The following is a 16,529-nucleotide window of genomic DNA, read 5'->3' as shown; positions in this document are numbered from 1 at the left end:
AATCATAACAATTGCAATTCACTTGAAGCTTCAAGTAATGTTTAAACCCAAAGTTATAACTGAGAGGAGCTTGTGAGAGCCCAGTGATTAAAATGGTGTCTTTAACCTCATTCACAATTTTTAAAATATAAAGTAGCTTTTCTAAGTGATTTATTCACTAATTCAGCTCAACATCCTTACTCAGCATGACCATTATGGTTCTAATCCAAACATATGGTAAATACTTTTGTTTTACAGGTATTAAACCAACTTATCACTTGCTCCTCAAGCCACTCATAAATTGCACAATACTGAGCCATATAAATTGCTGGTGCACCAAAGGCAAAACAACCGACTCTCCTGAAGTACAGACCTTTCTAGATTGACTCATATGACTGATCAAATTTGGAATTCAGATTCATGCAGTATTCCACATAATTTGGAGTATACATGTTTGTTGTTCAAACCATCAACATTTCTCATGTTTCATGAAAAGCAAAAGAAAATACCCTGCAGGTGTTCAAGATGTGAAACAAAAGCAGAAAATATTGAAAATATCAGCAGGCCAATCAGCACCTGCAGAGCTGCTGACTGATCTTTTCATTTTATTTGGGTTTGAAATTATGTCATGTGTTTAGTGCTGAGAATTAATAACATTGTGATTCTTGCATTCGATGACCTAAACCCAACTTCAAAAAGAGAAGGGCAGTTGGAGTGATGAAAGTTCACCGCAACTAAGATGTTCCAGAGTTTAGACTATTCTGTTGCTTTCAGGCAATTCAAAACAACCCAGATCACACAACACTTAACAACATTTGAAATTTCAAGCAAGCAGATCTCCAGAAGGTTTACACGAAATTACATTCAGGTATTCAATTATAAACGAACGACATATTGAGCAGGAATATACAGGTGGGCAGGCAGATCACTGTCCCCCAAACACGCCATTGTGGAAGAAAGATTGGTTTCACATCTATTGGAAGTCTACCCCAAAGCACTGCGGGTTGTCTAAATTGGCTAGTTGCTCTGTTTCTGCCCCTCACTCAGGGTGAAGTCCTGTTCTCAGGAGCTGCCAGTCAATCAGATTAATTGACAACTCCATCACTCCTGGCCGCACCACAGCTCAGTAATTGCATTGTAGGGACTGTACAAAAAGGCCTGAGGAGGAACATGGCTCCCACACAAAGGTAAACATCAGGGATTTTATGGTGGGGAGGGACTCTATGGACCATAGAGGTGGTTTTGGGGCCTGGTTCTTTTGGAAAAGAAGTGTGGAATTGGGGCGGCATGGTGGCTCAGTGGTTAGCCAGGTTCGATTCTAGCCTCAGGCGACTGTCTATGTGGAGTTTGCACGTCCTCCCCATGTCTGCGTGGGTTTCCTCCCACAGTCCAAAGATGTGCAGGTCAAGTGAATTGGCCACACTAAATTTCCCATAGTATTAGGTGCATTAGTCAGAGGGAAATGGATCTGGTGGGTTACTCTCTGGAGGGTTGGTGTGGACTTGTTGGGCCAAATGGCCTGTTTCCACACTGTAGGGAATCTAATCTAATTAAAGGTGGATTAATCTCCTAGGTAGGGTATCCTGCTGCTTGCAAGGCATCTTTTGAAGGAGATTACCCCTATTCTTCCTGCTTTTGTTCATGTTGGCATTTAAAGACGAGCTGGTTTCTATTGAGTACCCATGCCAGTCAACTTTCTGCATGAACAGCATGTTATAAAGATCATTTGAGCTTATAACAAATCCAAGTGACTCTTAAATATTTATTCACATGTGGTGGGTGAGCAGTCAATTCCAATGTCCATTCACTCTCCCTGTCTGAAGTGATTGCAAAGATGGCAAGTTAGGCATCTGCCGCATTTTACATGCCACCCCACAAAAACCATGCCAAATGGCTGCAAGTAATATCCAGCCTTTATTATCCAGCTAGGTAGCAAACCACTAAAAATACGTTTAGATGTTTATGTTGTTATATTGTTAAAAAGATGTTTAAGTAAATAATTAGATGCTGTTCATAAAGGACCATTGGCATCTCTCTCTTTTAAAGTGAGAGCACCAGTTTGTGTTACTACAGTTGAATAGGGAACATTCCACTCACTTTGTAATATTTGGGATATCTTGGATATCATCTCATACTATGACTGGCCTAAAAATGTTCAATGATGTTGGTCTGAAAAAAAAATCGTAAAATATGTTTGTATGACATGCTGTCAACTCTATCTATTGGATGTCACAATAGATGTCAAACTGTTGGTCTTGGGGAGAGGAGATTCTCATCCATAATAAGTTTGATCAGATTACATTAAGGTTGCAATATTTCTAGAATATTGATCCCAAAGGAATCAGCATTCCCCATTAAAATTACAGCTTAACGTTGCACATTCTCAAAGCAATATTCAGTTTAAACCCAAGTGTCACTAAGTTGTGATACGTTGACTATTAATATTTAATTCCATTGACTGATTAAATGTCTGGAACATTTGCTTCAACCAAAACAACTTTAAATCAGACAGACACTATGTTTACAATGTCTGCAGAGATCACTTGACCTGAGAGCTGGACCTCAAAAGGCATTTCAAAGTGGACATGGAATCAACATTGTTAAGGAATTGGTTTGCATTGAGATAGTTGAAACTGGCAATAAACAGTTGACATCTCTTTTACAGGAATGGTCTGAGCCAAAAGGAAGTTTACTGAAACTTATTGTGCAAATAATGGGTGATGAACATTCTGTTTGCAATGTTTCAATGATACTTTAATTGCTTTGACAATGGGCGATTGAAACTCCTTCACTAACATGGATCATGCCCTAAAGGATGGAATAACAAAGTCTCTCTTTCAAAATGTTTTTGAAGCTCATATCCTATTTCAATCTATTTGGAATACATGGCAGAGACAGAGAACTTTACAGTGCAAAGAATTTCAAGCCATACTGCCCAGTATGGAAATACAGGATAGCAATTGCGGTCTCCAGAAGAACTACCAGCGTACTTGGGCCCAAATCCAGTTGGAATTTCAAGACCACCAAAAGAAATCTTGGAACATGTAATTCTTTTTACTCATGGACTCTAATTTCTTGACATTTTCACCTCAATCTACCTTGTGACGTGTACTTTTTTTAAAAAAAGTTAACAGTCAGAACCGATCTCAGGTATAAGAGAAAGAAATTTATCAACTGCTCTGGACCTGGTCATGACACAAGTTACAAGGCTAATAGCAGCTTGAGAGTCAGATACACTATTTTAAAATACAAATGAGCAACACACACATAAAAAAAGAGTTAAAATATCCCACAGATAACCATAGAAGCAACAAACACAAAATAAATAAGACAGTGGAAATAGAAGTTTTTCGGACTTTTATAGTAATTAACTAAAATCCAAGAATTTCAAAAGCATCTATAGTATGGATACAGGCCCATTGGTTCAACAAGTCCACACCGACATTCCGAAGAGTAACCCACCAAGACCCATTTCCTACCCTATCTTTATCCCTGACGAATACACCTAACAACTTAGCATGATCAATTTACCTGACATGCACATCTTTGGATTGTGGGAGGAAACCGACGCAGATACGGGGAGAATGTGCAAACTCCACACAAACAGTCGCCTGAGGCTGGAATCAAACCCAGGTCCCTCATACTGTGAGGCACCATTGCTAACCACTAAGCCACCATGCCACCCCTAAATGACTTGTATTTTTTTCTAAATGAACTTCCAAGGGGACTTCCTTGCTTATATGTATAAAACTTCCTGAAAATGAGGCAACTCTGTAGATTTTAAGAATGTTGGATTTCCAGTCAGGATATCCAAGTTTGAATTTCTGTGATATTCAATGCAAAGACATGTCTGGAGTGCTTTAGTTGAGCATTTTCCTGCCATTACCATCAAGGAGTGGCCCTTACAACAACTGTAAAGCTAAGTTGAGTCACTCAACCCTCCAATGTAGAAACACGAACGCAAAGAAAACCCTGGAAGAACTTGTCACAACAGACTAAAGAATCTCAGAAAATATTATAATAAAGTTTCAAACAGTGGAGGCCTTTAATACCAAGTTCAGTCTTGGTCTCTCCTCTTTCCCTTTGGCATCATTTCCTACTTTGAGAATTTATCTTTTATCCACAATTCTAATTTCTAAATTCTCATTTTAAGGCCTTTATTCTGACTGACCACAGCACAAATTCAAATTCCTACCTGAGACATTGGGTGGAATCTAATTGTTCTCAACAGTGGCATGATTGGCATGGGAGGGCATTTAATGAGGTGGGATGGTGCCATTTTTGAACTCTTTTGCCTTCCTGCTTCCACCAGAATTATATAACAGACAGGAAGGTTCCACAAGCAACCTTCCCACACTTCTAACCCTAACCACACCGTTCACCAAGATCCTTAAGTAGCAAAGTAATAAACAATTAATTGTTGGATGCCACTGTAATTGATAGTAATCTATTAGCTCGCAGACTTGTCACCATGCAAAGCACATGGCAGCCAAAGCTATATGCCCACCTTGTTAACACCCATGGGTACATGGGAGAGGGAGCTGTTGGATCGTTGATCAAAGATGCTGAATATTTGATTGAGGAACTCAACTTTGGGAGAGGGGGCATGCTGAAATACACCACACTGGTCTCACAACCAAACCCCCTACATCTCCCACCCTCTTCCCCATCACATTAACATAAGAATGTAAGAAACAGGAGCAGGAGTAGGTCATCTGGCCCATCAAGCCTGCTCCGCTATTCAGTAAGATCATGGATGATCTTTTCATGGACTCAGCTCTACTTATCCGCATACTCACCCTAACCCTTAATGCCTCTATTGTTCAAAATTCTAACTATCTTTATGTTAAAATCATTCAATGGGGTAGCTTCAATTGCTTAACTGGACAGGAAATTCCCAGATTCACAAACTTCTGGGTTACTTACTTGTTTCCTCTGATTCCAAGGTCCTGAGACCTCAGTGCCTGTCCATCCAGCAGCATCCTCACCTCCCCAGTGGTGTGCTGAAAACAAGAGCTGCTGGCCAATGAGTAACCCCCATGATCTTGATTCCAGGGAAAAATGCTCTCCTGGTCTTGCCTCTGCCTGACTGGCTTGTGCTTTCCCGAAAAGGGTGCAGTATAGATCTGACACTGGCTCCCGAGCCAGCATGTCTCAGGTATCTGTCCATTTTCCTTTCTTGCTTTCCTTGATCTCTGTACTGGTCAAATCCTTATCCTCAACCATCTCCATCTCTCTGATAATCTCCCTTGTCTTCTGACATTGAATTCACTGCTTTTCTGAACTCACTAAAACTCTTCTTCTATCTAAGCTCTCTGATGCCTGTCATGTCACCATCTCAAAAGTTTCCATTTGCTATGATTCAATTGCTCCCATGGACATGATCACTCACAAAGGCCATTTGTAATTATATTCCCATTTAACTCATTATCACATATTTCTCACTCCTTAAAATTCCCACTCATTCTGTATTTGTGTTCAGAAAATAAAACTCTCCTGATTTAATTACAACAATAATTTCAAATTATATCCTTGATTTTTGACCCTCCATTCATCGTAATAAATCTGGAGGCATCAAGGTGACAATTATTCCTTGTTGCAAGCTATGCCCACTGCGCCCCAACAAAATCATCATTCTCTCCAATACTGGTAATTCCATCTGATGTTGTTTCAGCTTTCAATCCTTCAAATTCAACAGGTACAAACTTGGCATCCACCACAAGATCTTCCTGGGGCATATCAAACATTATTTGAATTCATTCTTCTCTGTCAAAATCATTCACTAACAGAGTATCAGCCTGGAGGGCAAATATAATGCTTGACATTCTTTCAACAACTAACAGCATTTTCGAAAATCCCTCTCCTCTTTTCTTCTATTCTCAACTCCAACAAAAGTGCTGGCAATTCATGAACTTCTTTGCCATTCTTCTGCCTCTTCTCTCCCCACATCTTCCTTCATTTTAGACCCTTATCTTTCTGCAACTTCTCTTCCATCTCCACACATACACTCTCCTGACTTCCAATTTAATCACCTTGACTCCACTCCTATTCAACTGTTAACAATCTAAGCTTGTTTCCGGACCCCAAGGCGAATGAACAGTTTCTTTTCCTTATGTGTTGTTCGGTCCCTTAAAAAATTATTAACATAATCACCCCAATAAATCAACCCTTTTATCCACACAAGCTGCATACATTCTTTACATATTATTTTTTGACTCTGGCTGCAATGCATTCTTCATCTTTGCCCTTTTCAAACTCTCTGATGTGGATTATAGAAGTGAATGTATTCTTACCAAGTTTGTGGATGGCGCAAAAATAGGTGGGAAAGTGGGTGGTGAGGATCTCACAACACATCTACAGAGAGACATATATAGCTTAAGTGAGGGGCAAAACCTTTTCAGATGGAATTTATGTGGGAAAATATGAGGTTATGCACTTTGGCAGAAAGAATAGAAGAGCTGACTATTATTTAAATGGAGAACAACTGCAGAAAGCTGCAGTAACAGAGGGGTATGGGAGGAATATGGGAGTCCTTTTACATAAATCACAAAAAACTAAAATCCTAGTTCAGTTGTTAATAGGAATGGCAAATGGTCTATATTTCAAATAAATTGGAATGTAAAAATAAACTGTACAAGGCACTGATCAGACCACTCCTGGAATGCTGTAGGTAGTTTTGTTTTCCTTATCTAAAGAAAGATACACTGGCATGGAGACAGTCCAGAGAAGGTTAACTCGGTTCATGCTAGTATGGAGGGATTTTCTTATGAGGAGAGCTTGAATTGGAGTTCAGAAGAATGAGAGGCAATCTTTTCAAAACTTATGTGATTCTTGACTGGGCAGGGGGAATGCTTAACAGGGTAGATGCTTCGAGGTTGTTTCTCCGTACAGGAGTGTCTCAGACCATACAGCATAATATGGCAGGAACAACGCACCCTATTAAGATAGAAATGCAGAGGATTTCTTTCTCTTGAAAGGTAGTCAATCATTGGAATTCTTTACTGCAGGAGCTATGGAGGCTGGGCTGTTAAGTATATTGATGACTGAAATTTCTAATCAGTAAAGAATGAAGGGTTATGGGAATAAGGCAGGAAACTGGAATGAAGGATTACCTCTTCAATTCTGTTTTAATTGTGCACCTCAACATCTATCCTGTTAAGCACACACTGTAACCCCTGCACCCTTCCAAGAATCTTTTAAGTTTCAAAAAGATCATCTCTTATTCTTCTAAAGTCCAATGGGTAAAACCTAACCTACTCAATTTCTCCTCATAAGAAAATCCCTCCATACTAGCATTAAGCAAGTGAACATTCCCTGGACTACCACCTATATCAGTATATCTTTCTTTCGCTAAGGGGATCAATGCTGGTCACAGCATTCCGAGAGTGGTCTAATAAATGCTTGTACAGTTTATTTCTACATTATAATTCCTTTGAAATAAAGGCTATTATCCTTCCCTACGAACTGCTGAACTTGGATGCTAGCGTTTTGCAATTGATGATCTCATTGCATGGCAGAACAGTCTTGATGGGTCAAAAAACCTACTTCTGCTGCTATGTCTTATGGTCTTATAGTCACACCACTTCTAGCAAAAACTTATCTTCCTCACTGTACACCAAAAGTTTCCTTCAAGGACTTATTGTCAGTCCCTTTCTCTTACTTATGTTAATGCCATCCATTGGCAACATTATTCACAGATTTAAGGTCAACTTCCTTTTATGTTAATGGCATCCACTTCCACCTCTCTATATGCCTCTTGACGTTCCACTGTTTCTGTGCTGTCAAGAGGTTTTGGCTGGCATCCATTCTCAAACGAGTTTCAATTTGTTCCAGTTAAATGTTGGGAAAAGCAAAGTCATTATTTTAGGCCCCTATTACAATTACGTCTCGTGTATCCTCGATTTCATGTTCTATCCTGGTCTCTGTCTCAGGCTGAAACAGAATGTTTGCTAACTCAGTGTCTCAAGTGCTTCTAATCCTATACTGTATTCATCACAAAGACTGACTGCCACCTCCTCAACTACAAAGTCAACAATTTCGGTCCGTAAACATAATTAGCATATTAAAACAGCCCAGAGTTCACCCAAAATAGTAATTCCCATCCTTGTCATTACCAGCTCCAGACACTATTCTCCTGTCTAACCTTTCTTCCTTTACTTTGCTGAAAACAAACTTCTTCAGAATTCATCCAAACTTCTGGCACCCTCTTGCTAACCTATAAGTCCCACTTACCCCTCACCTCTGCCCTCGCTGACTTACATTGGTGCTTTGCCACCTCAAATATAAAAACTTGCCCATCTGCATCACTGTACCATAATCCAGCCTTACGATTCCCACCCCAAGCCTTATGTTTCTATAACTCTGAACTCTTGAACTTACCTGTTCCCTTTGTCTTATCACTGGGAGCTTTGCCAATTCAGCTACCTGAGCCGCATACACAAGTATGCTTTGTATTAAATCACTCTGCCACCCTTAAAGAGATTGCCCAAAACCTATGTCGTTAACCAAGATTTCAGTGGCTCATCCTAATATTTCAATGTTTCATGTAAACCAGGAGAAATTGTCTCTGATTATAAAAAGAAACAAGGATCAGAGGGCATGGATTTAAAGATATTTATAAAAGACAGTAGTTAGGGTTTGGAATGCATTGCAAGTAAGTGTGGTGGAAGTCTATTCAACTGAGGCATAATTTGACAGTTATTTAAAAAAACAAAATGCAAAAATATGGGGATAAAGCAGGAGATTGATAATCAAAAACAATGCTCATTTGAAGAGCTGTTGCGGGCATGCTGGGCATATTGGCATCCCTCTGTGCCACAAGACTTTTGTGATTCTATGATTCTTTGACTATTTGGAAAGCTCTGGACATATACAAGAAAATAAAGTTGTTGTTCTAAAGTTTTAACATAAATTATAGAACAGATACCATTCTAAACATGTCACAGCGTTAATGCATAAAGAATAGTGATCTACGGGTGCTCTATCAGCACTCAGATATCATGTGTGAGACTCATACCTTTATAACCCTTGTATTCATTCACAAGGCTTCCTAAGGTATCATATAGCAAAGTGCTGCCATGGAATTCCCCCTCCCCCACCAGTGGCCACCAAAAAAGAGCAAATAGACGTGATGACTTAGCACTTCTAATTCACATTGTGGCCTCTGTTTGCATATGCCTAACACAGAACTGATCCTTGCAAATTTTCTGCTTTCAAATACTGTTGCAGGAACAGCAAGAAATAAGTCATTACAGTGACAGTAGAGATGGCAGGAAATAATCATTTCACGGTTTGGCTGTGGTGGCGTAGGAAGCAGGCAATCTCAACAGCGAGACAGCCCTTGCCCACACAAAAAAAGATTGTTCCCTGAGATCTCGTGAATTTCAGAGATTGACCCTTGCTGTGGTTGTAACAAATTCCTGACTACACTTGGGCTTTTATAAAACAATATACATTATTTGATACATACATACCCAAGCTATTACGCCTGCTAAGTGCTTACAAATAACTAGCCATTAAAAAGGTAAGCGTCACCTATTGATCCCTGCTGTTTATTTTGTTAAGCAATTGCTAAAAATAGTAATTACCAGACATTAGCCACATTAATTAATTCTGTAATTTAGATGGCTGTGACTCCTGTCATTGTGGCTTCTAATTTATACTGATAATATGTCTCTGGCTTTACTTAAACAAATCAATTAGTGTTAGTTGCAAAATATAATGCCATTACCTTTTAAATAGCCCAGTTCTTAGCTGCTTCTTAGCTGTATGTTTGTCAGAGATTACAACATGGTCATTCCAAAGTATTCGTAAATGTGATTGTAACAGTATATTTACTCATTCACTTGAATCACTGTTTAGTCAGTAGCCAACTATTACTCAAAGAATCATCACATAGATGTCTAGGTTTGAGTTTCCATTTGAAAAACAGATTTTTAGGATGGTTCTCCCGACATCAAAACAATATTATAACAGTCTAAAACTTTCCATTGTCACAAAAAAAAGCACTTAACGCAACTTAAAATAATAAGTATTCTGGAAAAAGCATTTGTTTTAAAGTAGAAGTATATTGCATTCATCATCTTACAGAAAGAGAACCTAAATATTATATAATCTACCAAATTATATCATCCAATTTTTATCCTTTCCTTTCCTGAAAGCAATGACTCATTTCAGGCTGCAGTTCAATAAGAAATAGGGCAACACCTCAACAAAGAATGCACTACCTTGAGTTTGCCTGGACATTGCGTCCTGTCAGGTTAATTAGTCTTGGAGCTTTATCATTCAAGTGTGTTAATAGTTAAAACAGCATTTAGTCAAATACACATAACAAATAATTTAAAGTACAGAAGTAAAGTTAACACTCATAACTATATAAATTTCCAAAGGAATCCCAGATTCATTCCCTTCTTTTCAGATAACTTAAATTTTAATCATGAAAACAGACCTACCTAAAGTTCATTTGTTGTTTTGATACTGCATATCGTTTTCTTAAACAGGCTTTCTTGAATTTTTTGTTTCTCTCTCAATTTTTATCACTTTCCAAGATAAAATAAGTCATTCAAACATTCAAACGTTCATTTCACAGACAGAAAAAAACACATCTACCTTTAAAGATTGTCACTGCATTCAATTGTCTGTCATAAATCAGATTTATGATAACTTCAGAACTGTTCTGCTATTGTTTTAACACAGCCATGGTATATGCCAGGACCACCAACAACTGTCGACCTTATGAACTGCCTGTGCATTAAAATGTCTAAAGTTATTTTATCAGCTTCACTTTGAAGCAGTTATGTGAACTAGCAGAGACACAGTAAAACTACACCCAAAGGTGTGCCCGCTCTAGGAAGGCAAACAATCCCTAAGAAGCTGAAGTGAATATATGCTTGGAATCCAAATATGCTTACCTGATTAAGTCAGATGTGTCTTTAACACACGTCTAAATCGTCATAATTAAACTTTCCTTCAGGAGAAATTTAGAAGCTGTAACAAAAACTATTTTTGAAGAGCCGTTCTACAGTAATCTACAGCAAATAAACAGCTGAGTTGTTCAAATGCACTGTCTCCAGTGTGTACACTCCTGAAAATCACTAACCTGTTGCAACTTGAGTGGGAGGGAGGAGCAAAACGTAAAACCTTATCAGCACTAAATCATCCAACCGAAACAACAGGATTAAACAAACACCAATGGTAGAGGCAGCTAGCATTAGCAAAGAATCTCCTTCTATGCCTTCTTTCATTCGTTGTATTGATGAATAAAACACAGACCAACGAGACCATTGTTACATTATTTTTTTCAGATTGTTTCACTAATGTAAATTTAAGATGTAAAAAGTAATGCACTGAATTGGTCTGTACAAAGTGGTGTGTCATACATTCCAAACACTACATTAATTCTCTCCCACTCAAACTAGCACAAAGCAGTCTAACACAATTTCACAAAGTGACTGCTGTCAACTGTATTTTTTCATTCTTTCACAAGCTTCAGAGTATACTTAATGGGTAGTGTTTTCAGCTTTAAATGTGAATCTGCACAAATGGAAATCTGTCTTGCCATCAAAAACTACACTGTGGGCTTACATCTTTTCCCCAATTATCAACTGCCACTGGATTCAGTGAAAGACTCCCTTTGGTCTTCCTGAACCCTATTGGTATTCTAGTGTAAAGAGCTGCCCAAGACTGAATGGTGCAGACTAGCATATTCCAAGATCCAGGACCATGTACAAAGGGCCTAAAGCTTGGGCCAGTTGCAGCAAAGGTTCAGTGGAGATAGCAATTGTCTACAGCCCTCCTGTCAAGTGTATGAAATGTATGTCGTAAGTACAACCTGTACTCACATATCATAATGCTAGAAATTGAACTATATTGCATTTTATGTAATGGCAAATTTAAGTTGTTGTGTCACGTACTTTTAAAATTTTTGAGTTACTAATATTATTTGGAAAAACATATTGTCTCAGGCCCAAAAGCATACAGCTGGGAGGAAAAGGGCAAAGGTTGCAATTATGGCTTGAATTCCGACACTGAGTGAATTTTTTGTTGCATGAGTCATTGAAGGTCCCTGACCAGCACTGTGACATTACTGAAAAAACTGATAGGGTATAATGTCAGCACAATTAAATATTAATAAAGCAATAAAATTCTTAATCTATGCCAGGTCACATCCTGTTTAATTGTCTCAAGTCATAAAGGATATAGAAGCTTTGGAAAACATTTCAGGCAGAGTGATCACATTGGTTAGCAGCTCGCAGATTTAAGAACATGATTAGACTCAATCTATATGGATTCAAACTTGATAGATTAGGGAGGGGCAGGGATTTGAGTTAGGTAAACTTTGAACTAAGCTACATGCTGGGAATTACTTTTCTGAGGCTCATTGATCTCATGAATCATTGCTAGCATAGGCAATAATTTTTACTACGTGCATTAAAAATGGAGTTGGTTGTGTTCCTAAGAATGGTCTGCATAATGTATTTATAGTGAACAAGTAGATCACTGAAGGTTGTATCACTCATAATAATCAGCTCATGAAGCTTGCTTGATTGGCATTGAATGTCAGAAAATATTTTTCCAGAGTTCTTTCCGAACTTGGCAAAAATACTCTTGTCTTTGTTTCACCTTGCTCTGCAGATTGTATGACTGTCAGGTAAGGCAATGAAGGCAATTGTGTGTAGATATTCCATTGTAGGATCGATCATGCTCAGCTGGCCTTTATTTACCTATTATTACATGTTCAGCTGCCAACAAAAATTATTTCTAAATCCCAATATTGATCAGCAACTCTGTGAAACATACAAAGAAGGAAAATGGCAAGTAAAATAACTTTTGACATTACCATTGGCACTGTTTTCATCTGGTCACTTAGTGTTCTCATGTCAAATTTCTTTCTCCACTTTTTATTGTATCTTTCAAAAAAATGTTAAACTGAGATCTGTCTGCCCTCTCAGGTGCATATGACAGATTTCTTAGTATGCCTTCAAGCGAAAGGTCTCCCAGTTCCCTGCTAATATTTATCCCTTGACCACTACCACTGAAACAAATTAGTCAGAAATTTAATTTCATTGCTGAGTGCCAGACTTTTTGTTGAGTGCAACTTAGTTGCTGCATTTGTGTTCATAACAACAGGAACTGCATTCTAAAGTAGCTTATTGATAGTCAAAAGTTTTGGAGTATCCTGATAATGTGAAAGCCATGTTTCTGATGCTCTGTTGGTTGGAGTTCCACACTCCACCCTCCATAAATGTAAGGTCATCCAAAACTCTGCTGTCCATTTCTTGATTTACAGTAAGGTGCAATTTCCTGTCATCCTGTATTCATTGATCTACGCTGGGTCCTATTTAAACAAATTCCCATTCCTGTTTCTAAATCCACCTTCACACTCTTCCCTACCTTAGTACCTTCTGTCAAACTCACAACCCTCCAAGGTACAGCACTCATCAAATGCTGGATTTTTGTCCAGCCTCAGTTTTATTTCTTCACCATCGGTGGTTATGCCTTTGGTTGTGGATGCCCCATGCTCTGAGAATTCCCCCCCCCCCCCCCCCCCCTTATGTGTCTCCACCTTTTGGCGTCAACCTCTTTCAACAGATTCGCTGATCACAACAGGACTTAAAGCCTGTCTGTTTGACCAAGTCCTTTTTTATCCAGAAAGGCGACTGCACAAATTCAAATTCTTCTCCAGTTAAGTGGAACACCTTTGAGGACAGAGGAATCTCATGCCTTTTATGATGGAGCGAGGTTTGCTGCATGTTCAAGCCATACGAATATAAATAACAAACGAAATCAGAACAAGGTTGGAGCGCAAAACAGTCCAAAACAGCTCCAAACTGCTGACAATTTCTTGTTTTCCTGAAACGATGAGTTAAGATAAGTTATACTTTTTGGGACCATGAAAATATAATTAAACAATGAACATAAATTGGCTTCAAAAAGGCTTTCTTTCCTTTATTATACCATAGCATTTTATTGTTCTCTGTAGCCTTCACTAAGTAATTTTAGTGTTATATACCTTGTTTAGCCAAGAGTCATGTACTGGGTCCTTTTTTTTAATGCTGTATACCTGACCAGCAAGATCACTTGTTGAACATGCCAGATGGAATTTAAGATCTGATCAGGGAGGAAAGGTCCTAGTAACATTTTTAACCTGTTCTCAAATGCCTCTTTCACAAGGGGAAGGTGGGGAAGGATTGGGGACAGGGGCTGAGAGAATATAATGTTTTAAACACTATTCTCCTTTAGGTCCATTCTTGGTGAGAGTCCCTGCTGCTTCATCTCACAAACATTTGTCAGTGGGTGTGAATCCAAGTCTAATTTAGAGAGGGAGAAAACCAGGTGATTTGGAAGACCAGACATACCCCTAACCAATTTCCTTTGGATTATCTTCTCTTGGGACATACAGAGGTGCTCAGCCTCTCTACCTCCATCCTACCTGAAATTCCCATTCCCCAACAAAGCTGAGGAGGGCGAGCCTGCATCTGGATACTCTCAGCATATCTAGCCCTCGAGCCAACAATGTCCCGAGGATTATTCACTCAAACCTTCAAGTTTATCAGGCTCCAGTAACAGACAAGCTCCATCCAGTCCTGCTTCGCACCCTGGGACTACAACAAGGTGTCATAGAAAGTGAAATAAAAAGGAAGAATTCTGAGAGTGAAAAGTGGTATGGGGGTACCAGTGTAATTAGAATTTGATGTATATAAATACACTGACAGTTTAAATGATCATCCATCTGATCAACTGTTATTTTAACTGCTCCTGGAAGAATGAAGCTATCCCTCCTTAGCAGCTTATGACTTTTGAACTCTCTCTAAAGGAGTGCTCACTTTCCTCAACATTCATTGTGACATATTGTGTTATCATAGTTGAACATTGAAGCATCAGACACAATGAAGCCTTCAAATAGTTGTAATGTTAACTTACATGAAACACCAGGAAAAATAAAGAAAAATTCAAATGAAAAATGTGTTTTGTTTTTTGGAGTTGCATAAAGGAGTCATCCTTCCTAGTTGTAGAGGTTAGCCCTTGTCTCCTAGCAGGCATCCCTCTAGGGCATCTGACCTTTGAAATTAAGAAAGGATTTGACAGTTATCGAGGATATAGGCAGCATGACAGCTTTCAGGGCACTTGGTGCTGACCACTAACTAAGATGTAGTACCAATGATCACAGATAATTTATCCATTAACAGAATAGATTCCTTTCTATAGATAAAAGCCGTGTTGTGATATTGTACTCTCAAAACAACACATATATCATCTATAGTCTATATCATCTATCATCTATGGGGGAGTTAAGTTGGCAAAGCCTAAGCCTGGGCTGCTGCACCAATCTTGGAGACGGTGAGGTCTGAAGATGATGGAGATCAGAGTTGAGAGTGTGATGTTGGAAAAGCACAGCAGGTCAGGCAGCATCCGAGGAGCAGGACAATCAACATTTCAGGCCTTCCTCAGAAATGAGGCTGGGAGCCTTGGGGGTAGAGAGATAAATGGGAGCGGGGTGCGGCTGGGAAGAAGGTAGTTGAGAGTGTAGTAGGTGGATGGAGGTGGGGCTAAAGGTGATAGGTCAGAGAGGAGGGTGGAGTGGATACATGGGAAAGAAGATTGACAGGTGAGACAGGTCATGAGGCTGGTGCTGAGCTGGAAGGTTGGAACTGGGGTAAGCTGGGAGGGAAGGGAAATGAAGAAACTGGTGAAGTCCACATTGATGCCCTGGGGTTGAAGGGTTCCGAGGCAGAAGATAAGGTGTTTTTCCTCCAGGCGTCGGGTGGTGAGGGAGTGGCGATGGAGGAGGCCCAGGACCTGCATGGCCCCAGCAGAGTGGGAGGGGGATTGAAAGGCTCAGCCATGGGGCGGTGGAGTTGGTTTGTGTGGGTGTCCCGGAGATGTTCTCTAAAACGCTCTGCGAGAAGGCGTCCAATCTCCCAAGGTAGAGGAGACCGCATCGGGAGCAACGGATACAATAAATGACATGTGTGGAAGTACAGGTGAAAATTTAATGGATGTGGAAGTCTCCTTTGGGCCTTGGATGGAGGTAAGGGGGGAGGTGTGGACACAGGATATGCAATTCCTGCGGTGGCAGGGGAAGGTGCCAGGAGGGGAGGGTGGCTTGTTAGGGAGCGTGGACCTGACCAGGTGGTCGTGGAGGAAACGGTCTTTACGGAAAGTGGGGAGGGAAATATATCCCTGGTGGTGGGGTCCATTTGTAGGTGGTAGAAATGTCGGCGGATGATGCAATTTATGCAGAGGTTGGTGGGTTGTAAGGTGAGGACGAGGTGGGTGCTGTTATTGTTGCAGTTGGAGGGGTAGGGTTCGAGGGCAGAGGTGTGGGACGTGGATGAGATGCATTGGAGGGCATCTTCAACCATGTGGGAGGGGAAATTTTGGTCTTTAAAGAAGGAGGCCATCTGATGTGTTCTGTGGTGGAACTGGTCCACCTGGGGGCAGATACGGCAGAGATGGAGGAATTGGGAATACAGGATAGCAGTTTTGCAGGGGGTCGGGTGGGAGGCAGTGTAATCCAGCTGTGGGAATTGGTGGGTTTGTAAAAAATG

General features: G+C 39.9%; 1 protein-coding gene across 4 annotated transcripts in view; it reads right to left on the bottom strand.

Annotated features, from left to right (window-relative positions):
• The window catches only part of LOC122563206 (innate immunity activator protein-like), a 70,469-nt gene extending 59,425 nt beyond the window's left edge, over positions 1 to 11,044 (bottom strand). For 2 of the 4 annotated variants that reach the window (XM_043716764.2, XM_087973609.1), the window contains exon 1: positions 10,890 to 11,044. The gene's annotated coding sequence lies outside the window, so the exon portion shown is untranslated. Of the gene's footprint in view, positions 1 to 10,430; positions 10,455 to 10,587; positions 10,698 to 10,889 lie in introns of those variants that run through there. The other 2 variants (XM_043716767.2, XM_087973608.1) reach the window with 2 other exon arrangements.
• Positions 11,045 to 16,529: the final 5,485 nt, after the last annotated feature.

This window comes from Chiloscyllium plagiosum, unplaced genomic scaffold, assembly GCF_037043375.1.
Source record: "Chiloscyllium plagiosum isolate Xiang-an unplaced genomic scaffold, Cpla_swu_hap1 HiC_scaffold_26, whole genome shotgun sequence".
Classification (NCBI taxonomy): domain Eukaryota; kingdom Metazoa; phylum Chordata; class Chondrichthyes; order Orectolobiformes; family Hemiscylliidae; genus Chiloscyllium; species Chiloscyllium plagiosum.
Note: the sequence above shows the minus strand (reverse complement) of the source record. Positions and strands in the feature narration are given on the sequence as shown.